Source organism: Myotis yumanensis, unplaced genomic scaffold, assembly GCF_028538775.1.
Source record: "Myotis yumanensis isolate MYYU_CA2020_CCGP unplaced genomic scaffold, mMyoYum1.0.hap1 SCAF_1, whole genome shotgun sequence".
NCBI classification, from domain to species: Eukaryota; Metazoa; Chordata; class Mammalia; order Chiroptera; family Vespertilionidae; genus Myotis; species Myotis yumanensis.
The window spans coordinates 59,781,777-59,799,073 of record NW_027223752.1 but is presented as its reverse complement, the minus strand read 5'-3'; the positions used below and the strand labels follow the sequence as shown (position 1 = coordinate 59,799,073).

Sequence of the window (17,297 nt, the reverse complement as noted above, 5' to 3'; positions counted from 1 at the left end):
AGTATTCATACCCCCTCTCTGGTCATTGAAAATGCACTTTTCTCAAACTAAACTCAAGAAATTTAGCAGACATCTTAAAGTCTTTGATTTTTTTTAAAAAAATACTAATATGTGCAGTGGTAGTCCATGTTAAATTGCACACACTTTAAGTGCCTGAAAATGACATGGCAGAACTCAAAGACTAAAAAAAAAAAAGATAAATGTAAAACATACCTTGACAAAGTATAAATCCTCAGTTGTTTTTCTAAGACTTTAGAGACTGGAGTTCCCAACACTTCAACAATTAGACAACTTCCAATCACATGTCCTCTTCAAAAAGCTGACTTTTTGTCTAATACAAAGAGAAATGTTAAAGTCAGAATCGCCTACTTACAAAACTTTTTCAAAAGAGTCTTTTGAAAAGCAGTTTGCTCCATCAACTTTCAAAATCAGGCATCTCTGTAAAACCCACAACCCAGCTAATTAGCCTCAGCTGTTCGTCATATGGTCTGCAGACCAGTCAAGTGATTTTACCCTTTCAAGCTTTCTAAAACCTGATTTGACTGGCCTCTCCGACAGAAGGCGGCTTCTTGTGTTAAAGACTAGTCTGTACTTCAACTCGTTCTCTTCCCCCAATCAAAAAAGTTAAACATTTGTTTTCTTGAGAAAACATCTTTAAAAGTATCTTGTTCTCAAGCCCCTCCAAGGAATAAAGGAGACACATGGAAGTGGTGGAGGGAATGGGGCTAAGATGACTTACTAGAACTCTCGCTTCTGGCTTCCAGACCCGTAAGTAAAACTATCTGCTGGGAGGTCCGCCCAGATATCTTCCTAGCATGTCAAATTCAACTTACCTCCTTTGCTCTTCTCCCCGGGCCCTGCTTCAGACCCACTTCTCTCTGTGTGTTGAGTAACACAGTCCCGACAAGCGCCCAGCCGGAAATCGGATGGTCCTCATTGACTCCCCTTCTTCCCACCCCTTTCCAATTGGCACCACATTGAAGGGATCTTTCCTTCTCTCGCCTTTATTCCAAGCTTTTATTTCCCATCTGCTGGCTACCATTAACCATGTATTTTGTTTTCTGGCCCTCATCCTGGCCCCACCGCGGACGCATCCTCCACATCGCACCCAAAGTGATCTTTCCAGAAGACAAACGGGGCCCATCACTGTCCTCTAAAACCTGCCAATGGCCCCCGCAACCTCCACGATGGAACCCCTACTCCTTAGGCTTCTGCCTTCAGTGCCTCTGACTACTCCCTGCCTCCTGCCTCCAGCCACCAGAACTATATGTAATTCTCGAAACTAGTGGTTTTCAAGATGTGAAATCAGCATCATCCACATCACCTGGGAAACTGTGTAAAATGCACATTTTGGGGCCCCCCTCAGGCCTGCTGAATCAGAAATCCTACGGATGGGGCAGCAGTCCGTGTTTTAACGAGCCAGACAGGTGATTCTGATACATGCTGAACTGAGCCTCTGCCCTGGATCCACCAAGCTCTGTTCCCAGGAGACGTATCCTTTGGCTCCTCCTTCTAAGGAGCAATGCTGAGTTCGATGCCTTTTCTCCATACTTTTTCTTCAAACTGGTCAACCCTGTATAATTAACAGACTTATTCCTGGTTGGTTGGTGAATATCTGGGACTCAGGAATTGTGTCTTAATAGATGCACTCATTCCACAATCATTTATTGAACACTTACCTGTCACTGAGATAGATGCTGGACATAAAAAATTAGTGACTATATCCTTTGCCACTAGAAGCCACTATGACTTTAGCAGCTCAAAGTGTCACAGAAGACTCTACCTACCCAATTTACAAAATCCCATCACCAACTGAAAGAACTGTGGAAAACTAACAAAGTGAACGTAACCAGTCTGACATCTTTCATGGTAACAGAATTTTTGGTTCACATCTGATGCCAACTCAGATGTATAGACTCAGATGTATAAAGGGGAAAGAGTGCATCTTCATGAAAACTTATGTACTATTCTTTATTATCTCACAGCAACCTTCAACTTTGAAGAATAATTTAGTAGAGGAATGTAGCAAGATTTTTATTTTCTTTTTAATATATTTTGATGGATTTCAGAGAGGAAGGGAGAGGGAGAGATCGAAATATCAATGATGAGAGAGAATCACTGATTGGCAGCCTCTTGCATGTCCCTCAATGAGGATCAAGCCCATAACCCGGGCATGTGCCCTGACCAGGAATCAAACCGTGACCTCCTGATTCATGGGTTGACACTCAACCACTGAGCCACACTGGTGTGGCTGTAGCAAGATTTTTAAATCCCAGATTAAAATTCATCAGAGTTAGCTTAGTCTAATTACAGAAGTTGAATAAAGTTTCATATTAGCACTTCTCAGCTTTCAGCTTGCATAGGACTCTCCTAGGGATTTTGTTAAAATGCTAATTATGATTCAATAGGAATCTGCACGTCTAACAAGCACTCAGGTGATGCCCAGATGATACTAATGCACCCAGTCCTAGAGCTACACTTTGAGTAGCAGGTAAAGTATAGACAACCCCATTTTCCAGAGAACTATCGGTCTATCCAGCAGAGCAACAAAACCTTTTCTGACCCCTCTGCATGGAAAGCTTTCTAAAATGTCTTTCAGACTTCAGGATAAAGGTGACATCCGAAACACACACATTTAGTTCTGCTACCTTCCCAAACCTCACTAACATAACAATAAAGGAATTGTACTTAGACATAAACTCACAAGGACAAAGCAAGTGGAAATAACAACATTAAAATATTGGAAGCTAGAAAGTATAGGGTGTCCCAAAATTCACACAAGATTTGCAATTCAATTCACTTGCAAATGCTGTGTGAATTTTGGGACACCCTATAGATGGACATGAGGTAACCAATTAGCAGACCAGGAAAGGTGACTCATCTGCCAGGAGGGAAGGCCAAGAAGCAACTCATCACAGAATCTCCAGAAAGGCCTTTGGAGCTGAACATCCCCGGGGGGGGGGGGGGGGAATAAGTTACTGCTGAAAGTGGTGGAAGTCTGCTTAGGTCCCAGCCTTGTGACTCCTCCAGCTCTGGCAGAAGTCGAAGGTTTATTCTCTGGAGAGAGTAAAATTCTGAGGGTCAAACTCTTGGAGGCTCTCGGAGGCATACCAACTTCAGTGGAGACAGAGGGAGGCAGTGCGAAGTTACATAGTAAATATTGAGATGACCGCCCCCCCCCCCCCCCCCCCGCCCACTGCCACCACCACCCACCTACGCAATGACTTCCAGAATGCAGGCATTCTCCACCGACCATGTTCAAATGATCTTCTCTAGACAATCTGCCCAACCCAGGAGGGAAGGCCTAAAGATAAAAGGAGCCAACAACATACTGATCTAACTAAAACCAGGATGTGCCGTGGGATGAAGGAGGGGATGGGAATGGTACACAAGTGTAATAGAGGTAGGTAGACAACCAGCTAAAATTCTCTTCTTCCATAGTAAAGTGTCAATAGGTAATGCCTAAAACTGAAAATAATCAACCATCGAAATATAAGTATGTCATTTAGAGACAGAGGCTGCAACTACCAGCAAGAGTCAACTAGCTGTAAGAATTGAAAGCGGATGACTCTGGGCAGCAGGAAATGAGCTGGGGGAGGGGAGTCTGATGTTTTTTTTGCAACCAGGCTTTGTAGATCTATGTCCATGTGTAATCTTGATTTTAAAAAAATGTTTAATTAATACAAAAGAAAATGAATGCCCGTACTTTTAATATTTTTTTTTCTCAGCTGATTCGGGACATCACAATAAACATCACTAACTTGCTGTGCTCAGGGTCTAGGAAGGACCCCCACTGAAGCGGGATGTTGAGGACCAGGCTCTGGAAACAGGCTGTCTGGCTTTGAATCTCAGCTATGCCCCTCGCTGACGGTGTGACCTTCAGCAAGGTACCTAACCTGTCTATGCCTCAGTTTCCTCATCTGGGGAGCGGATAATAACAGGATTATCTCGTAATAATTTAGTATTTAATTAAATGTAATAATCTAATACCTATAAAGTACGTAGTGTTTGGCACATAGTAAATGTTCAATAATAGTTTGCCCCTGTAATAAATGCCTCCTGACCTCTGTACTGATTGTGCTTTTTATTAGTTTATTTTATTTTCCCTGGCCATGCCTTTCTAGAATCACCCGTTCCCCCTTCCAATGTGCAGTTTCTTTTTTAAAAAATATATTTGTATTGATTTCGGAGAGGAAGGGAGAGACAGAAACATCAATGATGAGAGAGAACCATCGATCTCTCCTGCCTTCTGCATGCCTCGACTAGGGATCGAGCCTGTGACCTCCTGGTTCATAGGTCGACACTCTGCCACTGAGCAACACAGGCCAGGCCAATGTGCAGTTTCTAATTGACAAGACACCTGGAAACCAAATGGCCAAGCTTACTAGAACTGTGTGTAAAGTGTACAAAATGGAAGAAAATGTGAGGCTGATCGGCAAGTTTCAATAGAGGAGCCATCTGTCTGACTGTGTAGGACCCATTGGGTTTACTTCCTAACTGTCAACTGTGGGTCAGCAGCTGGGTGACCCTCAGGGTAACCAACCATCCCAGGTTACCCAGGACGAGCTGACGGAGTTTCAGCCCTGCAAGTCTTGAGTCCCTGGAAACCCCAGCGCTGGGCAAGTCCCTTCATCCTTTTGAGCCTGTTACATCATCTATAAAATGAAGGCTAATATCTACTTCGAAAGTCTGTTGAGGATTAAATGAGAGGATTTTGTATAATACCTGACACATAGTAAGCTCTAAATAAATGGTAGCTCTAGCTACTATCCTGCTATTATCAACTCTAATATCAGTGGCAAACAAAGTATTATTAGAAACCTAACCTGTACCTTGGTTATTTTCTTACTGGCAAGCTGAAATGTTTGCTCTTGTGAATTGTCTTCCACTCGTGTCCTACACAATTTGTTCAGGAACCAAGACATATTAAAGGACCCTAATATTTCAACATTTCTGACTTCTGCACTGGGCAAAGGCCAGGTGTCCACCATCTTTTGATACACATTTTCTCTTTCACACACCTACGTCTTAAGAGTATTTATGTCAGTAGCTGCTTCTGAACTTCCAGACAGAAATCACCATGCCACCTCACAAAGGACATCAGGCATCAGACCTGAAATTGTTTTTTTAAAGTCGCACATACTTTTCCCCTTCATAATGGCACCAAATCACTGTCTCCTAGTGGACTGACAACTCACTCACTAAATATGTCAATTCTACCCCTAAAAAATAAAGGCTCTTATCAAACAGATGAAACACCATTTCTGACCTCAAAAGCTGAAGTAACTCAGTACTCAATAGATATGAATTACAGCCTGGAGAAAATTACTCACATCCGTGCACCCCACAACACAAGGGTGAGGCTGCCATAAGGAAAGTTGCACAATTAGGGGTAGATAACGGAAAGCATCACAAGTTACTCAAAGCCAAGACATGGGCTGGGAACCCTCCAGGAGGCAGCAGAGAGAACATGAAGAGCCAGGCACGAGAGAAAGAGACTTCTCCATGTGAGCTCCAAGCTCCCTCCTCCCGTGCTCATGTTTCCTCTGCCAACGTTCCCACCCAGGGCCCAAGGCCTGGGAGCGTGAAACCCTGGAGAACCACAGGCCCTCAGAGGAGCCTGGAGGGGCATCTGGTCCAACCACTGGGTAAGGATGAATGGATCCCGGACAGAATTTCTCCAAGTCTGGTCTGATGCCTCTGGCAGCAGGGTCACCTGGGTGATCACCTGATGGAAATCCAAAGTCCTGAGTCCCACCCAAGCCTCTGTATTAGGATCTTTGAGAGGAACATTTGGGCATTTGCATTTATAACAGGCGTCTGAGGGGATTCCTGGTGATGCATAAGGTGTGAGAGCAACTGCTCTAGGGAGAAAACAGCAAAATATGCAACGATAGCTGGGCAGATAACCTGCAGGGAAGTCCACGTTTAACCACGTCCAGTCTCAGATTCCAAATCCGTAAAAGAGGAGTAATCACACATCCACAGCAGGATGGTGATGAGAGTGAAAGGAGGTAACACGTAAGAGCCTCCAGCATGGTGCCTCACACAGCAGGTGTTCAATAGTGTTAGCCCATCCCCTCTCTTCTTGTGTGCATGGCATTCTAAGGAAGGTTTATAACTATCGGCCCTGTTTTGAATAAATGTCATTAGGGAAAGCAGATGGTTGGCTTAAGTTAAAGCCTTGACTTTAATGAGTCACCAACGAAAAGGCCGAGGCCAGCAGCTCTAACCAATGGTTGGCTTGTGAAATGTCTGGGGGACAGTGGTTCTCAGGCCTCACCTTGCGTCAGAATCGCCTGGACGGCTTTAAATCAGACCGGGCCCCATCTCCAGAGCTTCAGATTCTGTAGGTCTCGGATGGCGCTGCGAATCTGCATTTCTAACAAGTTCTCAGAGCGTGCCGACAGTGTTGGGCCCAGAACCACACTGTGATCATCGCTCTACAGCCCCAGAATCTAAAATCTAACTGATCTGACACTTGGTAACAAAACAAGAAAACTATGCTGTATGCATTTCCTGTTTGACACCAGACGGGTTAGTTACATGTAAGTAAAGAGAAAAGTAATAAACCAACAGTTTCCGAGGCTGTGCTGCCTCTGTTCCAGAGAATCTTTCTTACTGTGTTTCTTCTCAATTTTTATTTTTCAATTTCAGTTTGCATTCAATATTATTCTGGACTAGTTTAAGGCGTAATGTGTAGACAATCATGTTCTTGCAGAGCGGACTCCCTGATATTTCAAGTACCCAGCTGGTACCACAAATAGTTATTATGATATTACTGACTAGATCCCCTCTGCTGTCACTTACATCTCTGTGACTATTCTGTAACTACCAGTTTGTACTTCCTGATCCCTTCACCTTTTTTACCCAGTCCCCCACCAACTTCCCCATCAGTCTGTTCTCTGTATCTATAATTCGGTTTCTATTTTGTTTGTTTATTTTGTGCTTTAGATTCCACAAATAAGTGAAATCATCTGGCATTTGTATTTCTCTGTCTGACTTATTTCACTTAGCGTTCTCACTGTTTTTTGAGAAGCACGGAGAGCAGACTGGGAGAGGCGAGTGCCATCTGCCCGCTCACTAGATGTGTGGCCCTGAGTGAGGGCCATGACTTCTCCGAGCCTCAGTTTACTCACTGGGAACAGAGGTGGGCTTGGTCACAGGTTCCTAAACCGGCTATGCACTCTCAATCACTACAGCAGCATTTAAAATAAAACATGGGTTCCCCAGACCTAACGCTAAATCTAAAAAATTAGAATTTCTGAAAGAGAGACTGAAACTGCGTTGCTTTTTGTGGGTCTGTTTTAAATAAAATCTCCCTGTGTGATTTTCCTGGGCAGCCAGTTTTGAGGACCCATTAACACGGTGATCTTGCAGGCCTCTTCCAGCATGAAAGCTCTCTCATCCTTTTGATTTCTAAGTCCCTGTGCCCTGAGTCTGTGCTTACCAAAGAACCTCCCTTTATATTTGCTTCCCATGGAGTTTTTACTGCAGGAAGTGAGTACATTAGTTCTCAAAGCAAAGAAACTAGTCTGCTTAACAGTTCCTTTTCTCATGTATCAATAAACTGACATTCTGGTTTCAGTATAAAAAGCCCAATGTGTAAGACAAATGAGGAATTACATAGGATGAGGGGCACCACAGAGGCCAGCAGGGCTCAGATCATAGACCCTCACAGACCACGGGTAGAACATGTGGATATTATACCAACTGCAGTGGGAAGCGACTGGGGAATTTGAAACAGAATATGATCTGATGTATATATTTTTTAATATATTATATTGATTTTTTACAGAGAGGAAGGGAGAGGGATAGAGAGTTAGAATCATCGATGAGAGAGAAACACCGATCAGCTGCCTCCTGCACACCCCCTACTGGGGATGTGCCCGCAACCCAGGTACATGCCCTTGACCGGAATCGAACCTGGGACCCCCTAGTCCGCAGGCCGACGCTCCATCTACTGAGCCAAACCGGTCAGGGCCTGATGTATATTTTTTTAAAGAGCGCTGGTTCTGTGTGAGGAATGGGCTGGGGGAGGAGTGCATGACGGAGGCAAGAATGGCACCAGACTATGGACACAGACAATAGGGTGCTGAGGACCTGGGGTGGGGTGGGAACTGGATGGAGGGAAGCTATGGGGGGAAAAAGAGACATCTGTAATAATCTCAACAATAAAGATTTAAAGAAAAATAAAATAAAATAAGAATGGCACCAGAAAAGCAGCAAGACAGGCAAGAAATGATGGCCTTTATCTGGTATCTGGCACATAACCATAGTGGGCACCAAGATATCCCTGGTGATATCATAACCCACTTGTTTCCCTTCCTGTGATAAGACACTGGTTGTTGGTAATGTTCCATCTGAAAGTCACTTCCTTTGAACAATAAAGCAACACAATTTTGGACTGCCCACCTGACAACTGGTTACAATCAAGAAATCTTAGCATAAGGATATAGAAATAGCACATGGGGAACCCGGAGACGTGTCTTCTAAAACCTTCTCTGCATCGGTTAGCCATGTGACCTTGGGCGCAGCTCTGAACCTCTGAGGGGGAGGGGAGCCTGCACTGTGAGGTTTCTGAGGTGCCTACTGGCCCTTAAATTGTGTGATGCTGTGAGAGTAAGTGAGGTTTCCTAATCTAAGTGGCAAAATGAGCTGATGACTCAGGGTAGAGGTTCCCGTCATTGACTTTCAATTTCCCAGAGAGGCTCTGGTTAAGCAGGGAACGGGTGTTAATAAAGAAACCCTGCAGTCTTACTATTTCCTTGGGAAACTCTGGTGGCTGGGGCGCCTCTGGCCAGCGGGAACGTTGGGAAGTAGACACGCCTGCTCATCTGAGAGCTCATCACCTGAGTGCTGAGGGTACAGGTCTCTGAGGAATTTAGGCACCAAACCTTCAGTCACAGCGCGCTCTGTGGTCTGGCAGCCCCTCTCCCCGCTCCGCCTTTGCTGAGTCACTGGGCAGCCGGGCTCTTACTTCCTATGGACAGGCTGACCACAGGGTCCACTCCTCTCAAACAGCCAACCTGACTCCTCCTCAAGGACCTCACTCCACGTGGTGCCTGAGGGCAGTGGTTCTCAGTCCTGGGCCCTACGCCACATGTAACAACTTAGACTTGGGGTGAGGGAGAGATTAGAGAGACAACAGTGGTGCAGTTAGGCTTAGCGACCTCACATGACGGAGGGAATGTGTAAGCGGAAAGCTGCAGGCCAGAGGCTTTCTCAGCCTCCGCACCACTGACACCTTGGGCAGGATAACCCTTTGGCATGAGGGGCTGGCCTGCGCATTGTAGGACGCTCAGCAGCATCCCTGGCCTCTACCCACTAGATGCCAGTAGTAACATTTTGTATTTTTGACAATCAAAGATGTCTGCAGACGTTGCCAAATGGTCTCTAGGGGTGAGGGGGTCAAAATCAGCCCCGGTTAAGAAGCACTGGTGTAATAGCACATAGTTAATTATCAGCAATATTGGAGCCTACAAACCAGACTAACTCCCAGCTATGTCGGTTCCTCTACAATCAAGCAGGAGCTCCGGAACCCAGAGTGAGTCACTCCCTGAGCAAACACCACAGCCCACTTCCCAGCCCTCCTCGAGGAAGCAGAGCAGGGGCAGTGGGAGCTGGCCCTGGCCCCAGTGACAGAAGCCCCGCCAGGCGCGGCCAGCAGCCTGTTGGGCCACGCTCGGCCTCCAGTATCTGACCTTATCTTTCCAAGGGCTGCTGAACCCTTTTACTCATTCTAGGGGTCACCCCTTGCAGTGGTGAGATTCATTATGAAAGAATTCACATATTGCAAGAAACAAAGAAGTACCAACCATGACCATGGATTATATTTTAAAATTCTTAGGTATCTCAAAGGAACATTTAAATCATGACCTATTTCTATATGTGTCATTTTTCCCACCTTAGCGGTAGTACAACAATAAAAATACCTCACTGTCACCTTTAGTTTGCTGATTGAGACCCTGTGTATGCTTTTAATGATATAAATACACAAGAGATACATAACCAGCCAAGCTAGATAAGACTGGATCAGCCGCCCAGGTGGTGAGATCAGGGCAAGATAGAGAAACTGCAGTTAATAAGAACAAACAGATGTTTTAGTCTCTTGGCAACCAATTTTATTATTATGCTTTGACCTGGCAGCTGGTAAGGCTTTATATGAATTAATCAACAAAGCTATGAAGAAACAAAATTAGTGGCCCTGGAATATGGTATTCTAGTGGCGGTCAGAGAACACATGTTCATTTTCAGGGCAACTTTCCTAAATAGATACAAATGACCTTATAATAATAATAAAATAACCCATCTCTAAAGGGCAAGTCACATATAACTTTCAACACTCCTCTTGAGTAAATGAGACAAGTCACATATATCTACCTACATTGGTTCTTACCACCTATCTGCCATATTTATTCTACCAAAATACAGAGGGATGAGGGGTTTCATAGGAGTGGGCCATGCAGAGCAAGCAGGCTTTCAATAAGACCATACTTGGCTATTGAGGAATTACTCTCAGTCCAACTTAATCAAAGCATCCTACAATAAAAATTCAAAAGGGACAAAAATAATAACAGGCCCTTACAAGGACTAAAAACACAGAGAAGGAAATACAACCAAGTGGTGGCCCTCAAAAAAAGTCAAGGGTGTCTCCTGAGAATGGCTTTGATTGCAACATATTGGATCTGGGGACTGGAGGAGAGCATGACATCGGAGTAATCGCGCAGGGGTGGGTCAGCAGGAAAACATAAGCAATTTATACCGGATCTCGTAAGGGAAGACACTGTGCAGCAGACCAGCCACGGACCCAGAGTCCCAGTTCTGGCTCTGCCACTAACTGTGTGATCTTACAGAGTGACTTCACGTCTCTGAATGTGAATTTCCTTACTACAAAAATCTAGAGCAAAGCTAAATCTCCTCCAAATTCTATCTCCTTCTAATACTTTTGGGTTTTCGAGTCCTCTCTGTCCTTAAATTGGACACAGGTGCAGTCACCAAAATGCGCTCAGTCATCCTCTGGACATTATCATGATCCCTGCGTTTCCTGTGCATACACATGGGTTGACCTGACTAGGGTGACCAGATTAAATACAAGACACAGTTAAATTTACATTTCATAAAAGCAGACACTTTTAAAATACAAGTATGTCCCAAATATGGCATGGAACATACTTACAGTAATAAAGTATTCATTGTTTATCTGAAATGCAATTTTTTTTTTTGCTAAATCTTGCACCCTACCTCTGACCCCACATTAAAAGTTCAATTTTAAAAATTGATTCCATACATATGGGTGGTTCTAAGAGTGGCTAAGGCACTCAATGGGAGACCTTCTCAACAATAGCATGTATAGACACACACACACACACACACACACAACAGGAAAAGAGGAATAACTTTCAACACTCCTCTTGAGTAAAGGAGGCAGTAAATACAATGAGTGTTAGACCTCACTGATACAAGACAAAGAATGTGGTGTGCCCCTCTGTTCTGCGTGAGCAGACAGGAGGCCAAAACAAGCTGGATGCTCCCTGCTCCACACAGCTCACCCTATGGACGGAAAGTTAATTCCACCCCCTTTATCTCTTCCTCCAACTCAGAGCTCACGTCTGCTCCCAAGGTAATCAGCTTAAGGGAAACCAGATCATAAACTCAAGCTTCCTGACCAAGAGGCAGAGGAACAAATATGACCCAAGCAAATACAGCACCGGGTTTCAGGAGGGGAGGCGGTGAACGGGAAAATTACCCTCCACAGAAGGCAATCTTGTTTGAACAATGGCAAGCCAATCTTGCTTCTCAGGGGCTCACGCTTTTTAAAAAAAATTTCAGCTTTATTGAGGTATAGTTGACATGTGAAATTATAATTTATTTTTAAAAAGTAAAAATAAAATTGCAAGTTACTTAAAGGGTACATCATGGGGGATTTTGATGTACATATACAATGTAAAAGGATTCCCTCCATCTAGTTAAATAGGGGCTCACACTTTAAACATGCAAGCCCTCTTTTGTTTTTCAGGAGATATCAAATCTATCATAATTTATTAGGGAAAGTTTATATATCACACATATGTAAAAATAATCCTTTTTCACACTGCAGTGAAGATATAAATAGGCACATTCTAAGATAGATTTAAATCGCAATGGAAGGCAGATTCAATTTTAAAAATAAAGTAAAAGATTAATTACCATACACTGCAAGCCAATTAACTCCATTCTTTCTGGGAAAGAGCAGCAGGAAAGCCCATTCAACTGCAGCCAGTACTGCTCCATCAGCAGGAGCAGGATGAGCTGGACTAAAACAAGCTGCTTGGAGCTATTGGCTAAGAAAAATTAAATGTGTGGTCTACATTCGGCAAGAGTTCCTTGAACACTCCTTTAGTCTACTAGTAAGATACCTTGCAGTATAAGCCTCAAAAATGAGCTGAAGTCATGCCTGGCCTCCAGGATATTACAATGTGTCACAGAAATAAGGACATACACATAAACAGTTGACAGTCTAAAGTAGTCATTTAATTAAATGTCAGGTGCCCCGTTAGCGGATCAGTCTCACAATTAAATGTCAAAATGAGTTTCCAAGTTGGCAATCTCAGGTGGATGCCAGAGAAAGATTAATTCATTGCGGTACAAAGTATTCCTCAAGAAATGAATTTCCCTTTTCTTGAATTTCCAAGGAATTCTTTCCCCCCTTAGACAAGCATAAGAGATGGAATCACTGGAGACAGCACTGAATGCCCCACCCAAGTTCTCTGGGCTCCAGAGAAGAGGGCTCCCCACGGCCACTGTGGAAAGAACAGAGCCCTCATCTTTCTACTTGCTTGCCCTTTCCCTTTCCAAGGAGGGTAAAGCCATTCTTGGGGACAACAGGAGGGTAGAAGAGGAGAGAGGTGTTGGCGTAGCTATGGACATTGCTTCTCTTAGATAAAATAGGAAGAAATAGCAAAGCGATAACCATTTCTTATTCTCCCGTTCCCTTTTCAGTCATTCAATACATTTTTGAGTGCTTACTATGTGCCAGGAACCATTCTAAATGCTGTGCATACCATAGTGAAGAAGAGAAATTCCTGACCTTCATGGAGCTTGTAATCTGCCAATGGGAGACAAATATAGTGAGAGAGAGAGAGAGAGAACAGTATTAGAGATTCTAAAGAAAAATAAGGTAAGGTAAGGGAGCAGAAAATGATGGGAGGGGTGAGGGATGCTATTTTCAATGGGATGGTTCAAGAAGGGCTCTATACAGAAATGGCTTTTGACCTGAATGAAATGAGTGAGAAGACCATGCAGACGTTTGAAGGAAGAGCATTTCAAGCAAAGGAAACTTCAAGTGCAAAGCTCCTGAGGTGTGCCTGGCTAAAGCAGAGTAAGCCAAGGAGAGCGAAATAGAAAATGAAGCCCTCGCTGCTTTGGCTCAGTAGATATCGTGTTGGCCTACGGATTAAAGGGTCCCAGCTTTGATTCGAGTCAAGGGCACATGCCCAAGTTGCGCCCCAGTAGGGGGCACGCAGGAGGCAGTCAAATAATGATTCTCTCTCAACATTGGTGTTTCTATCTCTCCCTCACTCTCCCTTCCTCTCTGAAATCAATAAAAATATATTTAAAAAAAGAAAATGAAGTCCCATACTATGTAAGGGGAATGTAGGTCATGATGAGACTTTGTTTTTCTTCTGAGATAAAAGGCTCCTGGAGAGTCTGAACAGAGGAGTGAGTGACTTTAGCTGCTCTGTTGAGAATCCAGCCGTGGGCAAACTACGGCCCATTTGAAATGAATAAAACTAAAAAAAAAAAGACCGTACCCTTTTATGTAATGATGTTTACTTTGAATTTATATTAGTTCACACAAACACTCCATCCATGCTTTTGTTCCGGCCCTCCGGTCCAGTTTAAGAACCCATTGTGGCCCTCGAGTCAAAAAGTTTGCCCACCCCTGGAATAGACTGTAAAGTGGTGAGGGTGGCAGTAGGGTGGCCCTGTAGGAGGCTTTTGCAGTGATCCAGGAACTTCATGGTGGCATTGGAAGTGGTGAGAAATGGTGATTATCTTAGATATACTCTCAAAGTATTGCCGGGAGCCGGTCCATCCTTGCTGCTTGACACAGTCGCTGCAGAGAAGAAACATCTGCACAGCGTATGTTTCGGGGGACCTGGCGTATATAGCATACTGTTCTTAATATGTTTGCTCCCTTTATCGCCATGTGTTTTAACCAAGGTCACCTCTCGGAGAAAGGTTGTTTCCCCAGGTGGGGATCTTTCCCTGAGGTTAGGGAGGGGATAAAACCCCTTAATTAAGTACCAGGCGGGTAGTTAAGCTACATAATCTTTACTCCCTGGAATGGAGATAAGAAACGCCCTAACCTTTGTAATAGAAATTGACAAGATTAAAATCGGCTGGTATAAATACGGATGTAACAAGACAATAAACATCAGATCCTCATCAGTTCCTAACCAGAACTCTGACCAGAACTTTGGCTGGAGATCCTGGCTATAGGTCCTGACTAGGCTGCTGATCAACTGAAGGCTGTCTTCGTGTCATTCCTTCTTCGCCGACTCCGTCCACACCTTTGGGGACCCCTGGACCCGCTGGGATTGGACCCCAGCAAAGTATGTAGAACCAATGAGATCTGCTGAAGGATTAGATATGGAAATGAGAGAAAGAAGAGAACCAGGATGACTCCTGGGTGTTTAGCCTCAGCATCTGGAAGAATGAAGATGCCATTAAACAGGAAGCTAAGGGAAAAGCAGGTTGGGATGGGAAAATCAAGAGTCTGGTTCCTACAGGCTGTTGCCCACTCCCAAACCCTTACATCTGTTACAAAACCAAAGCAGTAGAAATTGAGAATCTAAATTTCATATGGAAATTCAAGGGATGCAGAATAGCCAGAATAATCTTGAAAAAAATACAAAGTGGGAAGGCTCACACTTCTCAATTTCAAAACTACCACAATGCTACAGTAATCAAGACAGTATGGTACTAGAATAAGGATAGACATATAGGTCAATGGAACAGAATTTAAAGGTCAGAAATATACTCTCGCATTTACAGTCAATTGGTTTTCAACAGAGGCACCCAGACCATTCAAGGGGGGAAAAATAGTCTTTTCAACAAATGGTGCTAGAAAACTGGATTTCAACAAGCTAAAGGATGAAGTTGGACCCCAACCTCATATCATATACAAAAATTAACTTTAAATGAGTTAAAGATTGAACTGTAAGAGCTAAAACTATAAAACTCTTAGAAGAAAACATAGACATAAGTCTTCATGACTTTAGATTTGGCAATGCTTTCTTAGATTTGACACCGAAAGCACAAGCAACAAAAGAAAAAAATTAAATAAATTATACTTTATTAAAATTCAAAATCAAGGCAGGCCATGGAAATTATAAAAAGGAGAAAAGGAAGAAAGTGGGAATGAAAAGCAACATAAAATAGGTTGTTTGGCTCAGTGGATAGAGTGTTGGCCTGTGGACTGAAGGGTCTCAGGTTCGATTCTGGTCAAGGGCATGTACCTCGGTTGCAGGCTCTCAGCCCTGGTCAGGGGCATGCGGGAGGCAACTAATCAATGTGTCTCTCTCACATCAGTGTTTCTCTCTGTCTCTCCCTCTCCCTTCCACTCTCTCTAAAAATCAATGGAAAAAAATATCCTCGAGGGAGGATTAAAAAATAATAATACAGAAAAGAATGATCCTCAGTCAAGTTCTCTCAGCATTAATATTAACCTTTATTCATTTCCAACCACCTAAAGAAACCCTATTTTCCAGACTGTGTTCCGCCCCCCAAGCAAGTTTTTAAGAAAAGAAAAGAAAAAGAAAGGAACAGTGAACCACCAACAAATTAAATCAGCAATAATTATAGAAAACTTACATGGCATAACACTACTCGCCCCTCCAAACATCTAATTGAGGAGCCAACCATAAAGGGAGAAGCCATCCAGTAGGAAGAACAGCTGTTAGCCACAGAGGTAAGGTAAGGGGAGACACTGTGGCAGAGAGTCTGAGGCCGGGTGGCCCAGGTAGTCAGTAGGAACCGGAGGCTGGGAATGCAAAGTCAAGAGCTCACAAGATTTCCTTCACTTCGGGCCTGACTTTGCTTAACTGTGATCTATTGGGACAGAGACAAGCCTTTGGCAATAGTTGGGAAACCTGTCATCACAACAGTACTACCGCCAGCCAATACTGAGAGCCTGGCCGCCAGGTAGACTTTCTGTCTGACCGACAGGAGAAAGGGGAACCTCTCCCACCCGCCAGTTGCCTTCCAGACCCTGACCAACAAAGGTGTTGCAAAGACGTTACATAATTCACCCCAAAACAGCAAAAGGGAGCAAAGAACTAGAGGTCAGTGCAGGAGGCCCGGGATCTTCCTTCTCTCCTCCCAGGGAAGTTCCTCCCCCACTAATGGGGACCCCCGCACCTGGATGCCACCCGGGGTTGACCTCAGCCCCCCATCCCAACCTAGGACTAGCCTGCATCAGCACCTCGCGCCCAAGCAGACCTCGGTCCCGGCCAGCTGTCATCGTGGGGTCTGTGCCACGGCCATCCAGGGCCTGGGTGCAGCAAAGCAACTTTCCTGGCAGGCTCGGCCACCCGAGGCCAGCGGAGAGGCAGCCGCAGCCTCCAGCCCAGCCCAGCCCAGCCCAGGACCAGGACCAGACCCGCGCCTGGCCGCTACCCGCCCAGCCCTCTGGGCGACGCGGAGCCCGGCCGCGCTGGCGGCGCCGGGGCCAGGACGCGCTTCCCGACTCACCTGGCTCAGCCCACCGTCCCCCGCCGCTCGGCCTCTGTGCGCGCAGCAGCCGCCCGCAGGCCTTTTTTGGGTCCTTGGCGGGTATTTTCCGTCTGGCCCCACATCACTTCCCGTAAAGGAGAGCGAGGTGGGGCGGGACCTCCTCTCCACCCTCCACCTCCCGCTTCCTCCTGTCACCTCGGGGCGCACCCCCGCCCGACTCCGAGCGGGTGCTGGGCGGGCGCCGCCTGGCGCTGCCGGCAGACCCGCCGCACCTGCGGAGCCGCGGAAAGGTCCGGTCGCCTCCTTTGGCTCAAGCCAGGTCTCCACTGCCCTTTCCTGGAAGGCGCAAACCCGCGTGTGGTGTGCGTGTGCATGTGTGTGTGTGGGGGGGGGGGGGGGGTCGTTTTGAACATTGGGTGACATTTACACACTGCTCCAGGATCAGTGCGCTGCGACATATGGTTAATGACTCTCCCAAATCTCCTCCAAAAGCCATTTTCTGAAGGTGTTTTCTAGGGCATCATCGGTGTCTCCACTTGCAGCAAGAATTGCTGAGAGCTGCAAAGTCAGCCCACCGG

At 45.2% G+C, this 17,297-nt stretch overlaps 1 protein-coding gene across 3 annotated transcripts in view; it reads right to left on the bottom strand.

The window, feature by feature from the left end:
• RAB27A (RAB27A, member RAS oncogene family) overlaps positions 1-16,864 on the bottom strand; it is a 66,985-nt gene extending 50,121 nt beyond the window's left edge. Inside the window, exons 1-2 of one of the 3 annotated variants that reach the window (XM_070422374.1) lie at positions 16,738-16,864; positions 214-331 (exon numbers count right to left, since the gene is read on the bottom strand). The gene's annotated coding sequence lies outside the window, so the exon portion shown is untranslated. The remainder of the gene's footprint in view (positions 1-213; positions 332-16,737) is intronic. The other 2 variants (XM_070422365.1, XM_070422382.1) reach the window with 2 other exon arrangements.
• Between the last annotated feature and the right edge of the window lie 433 nt (positions 16,865-17,297).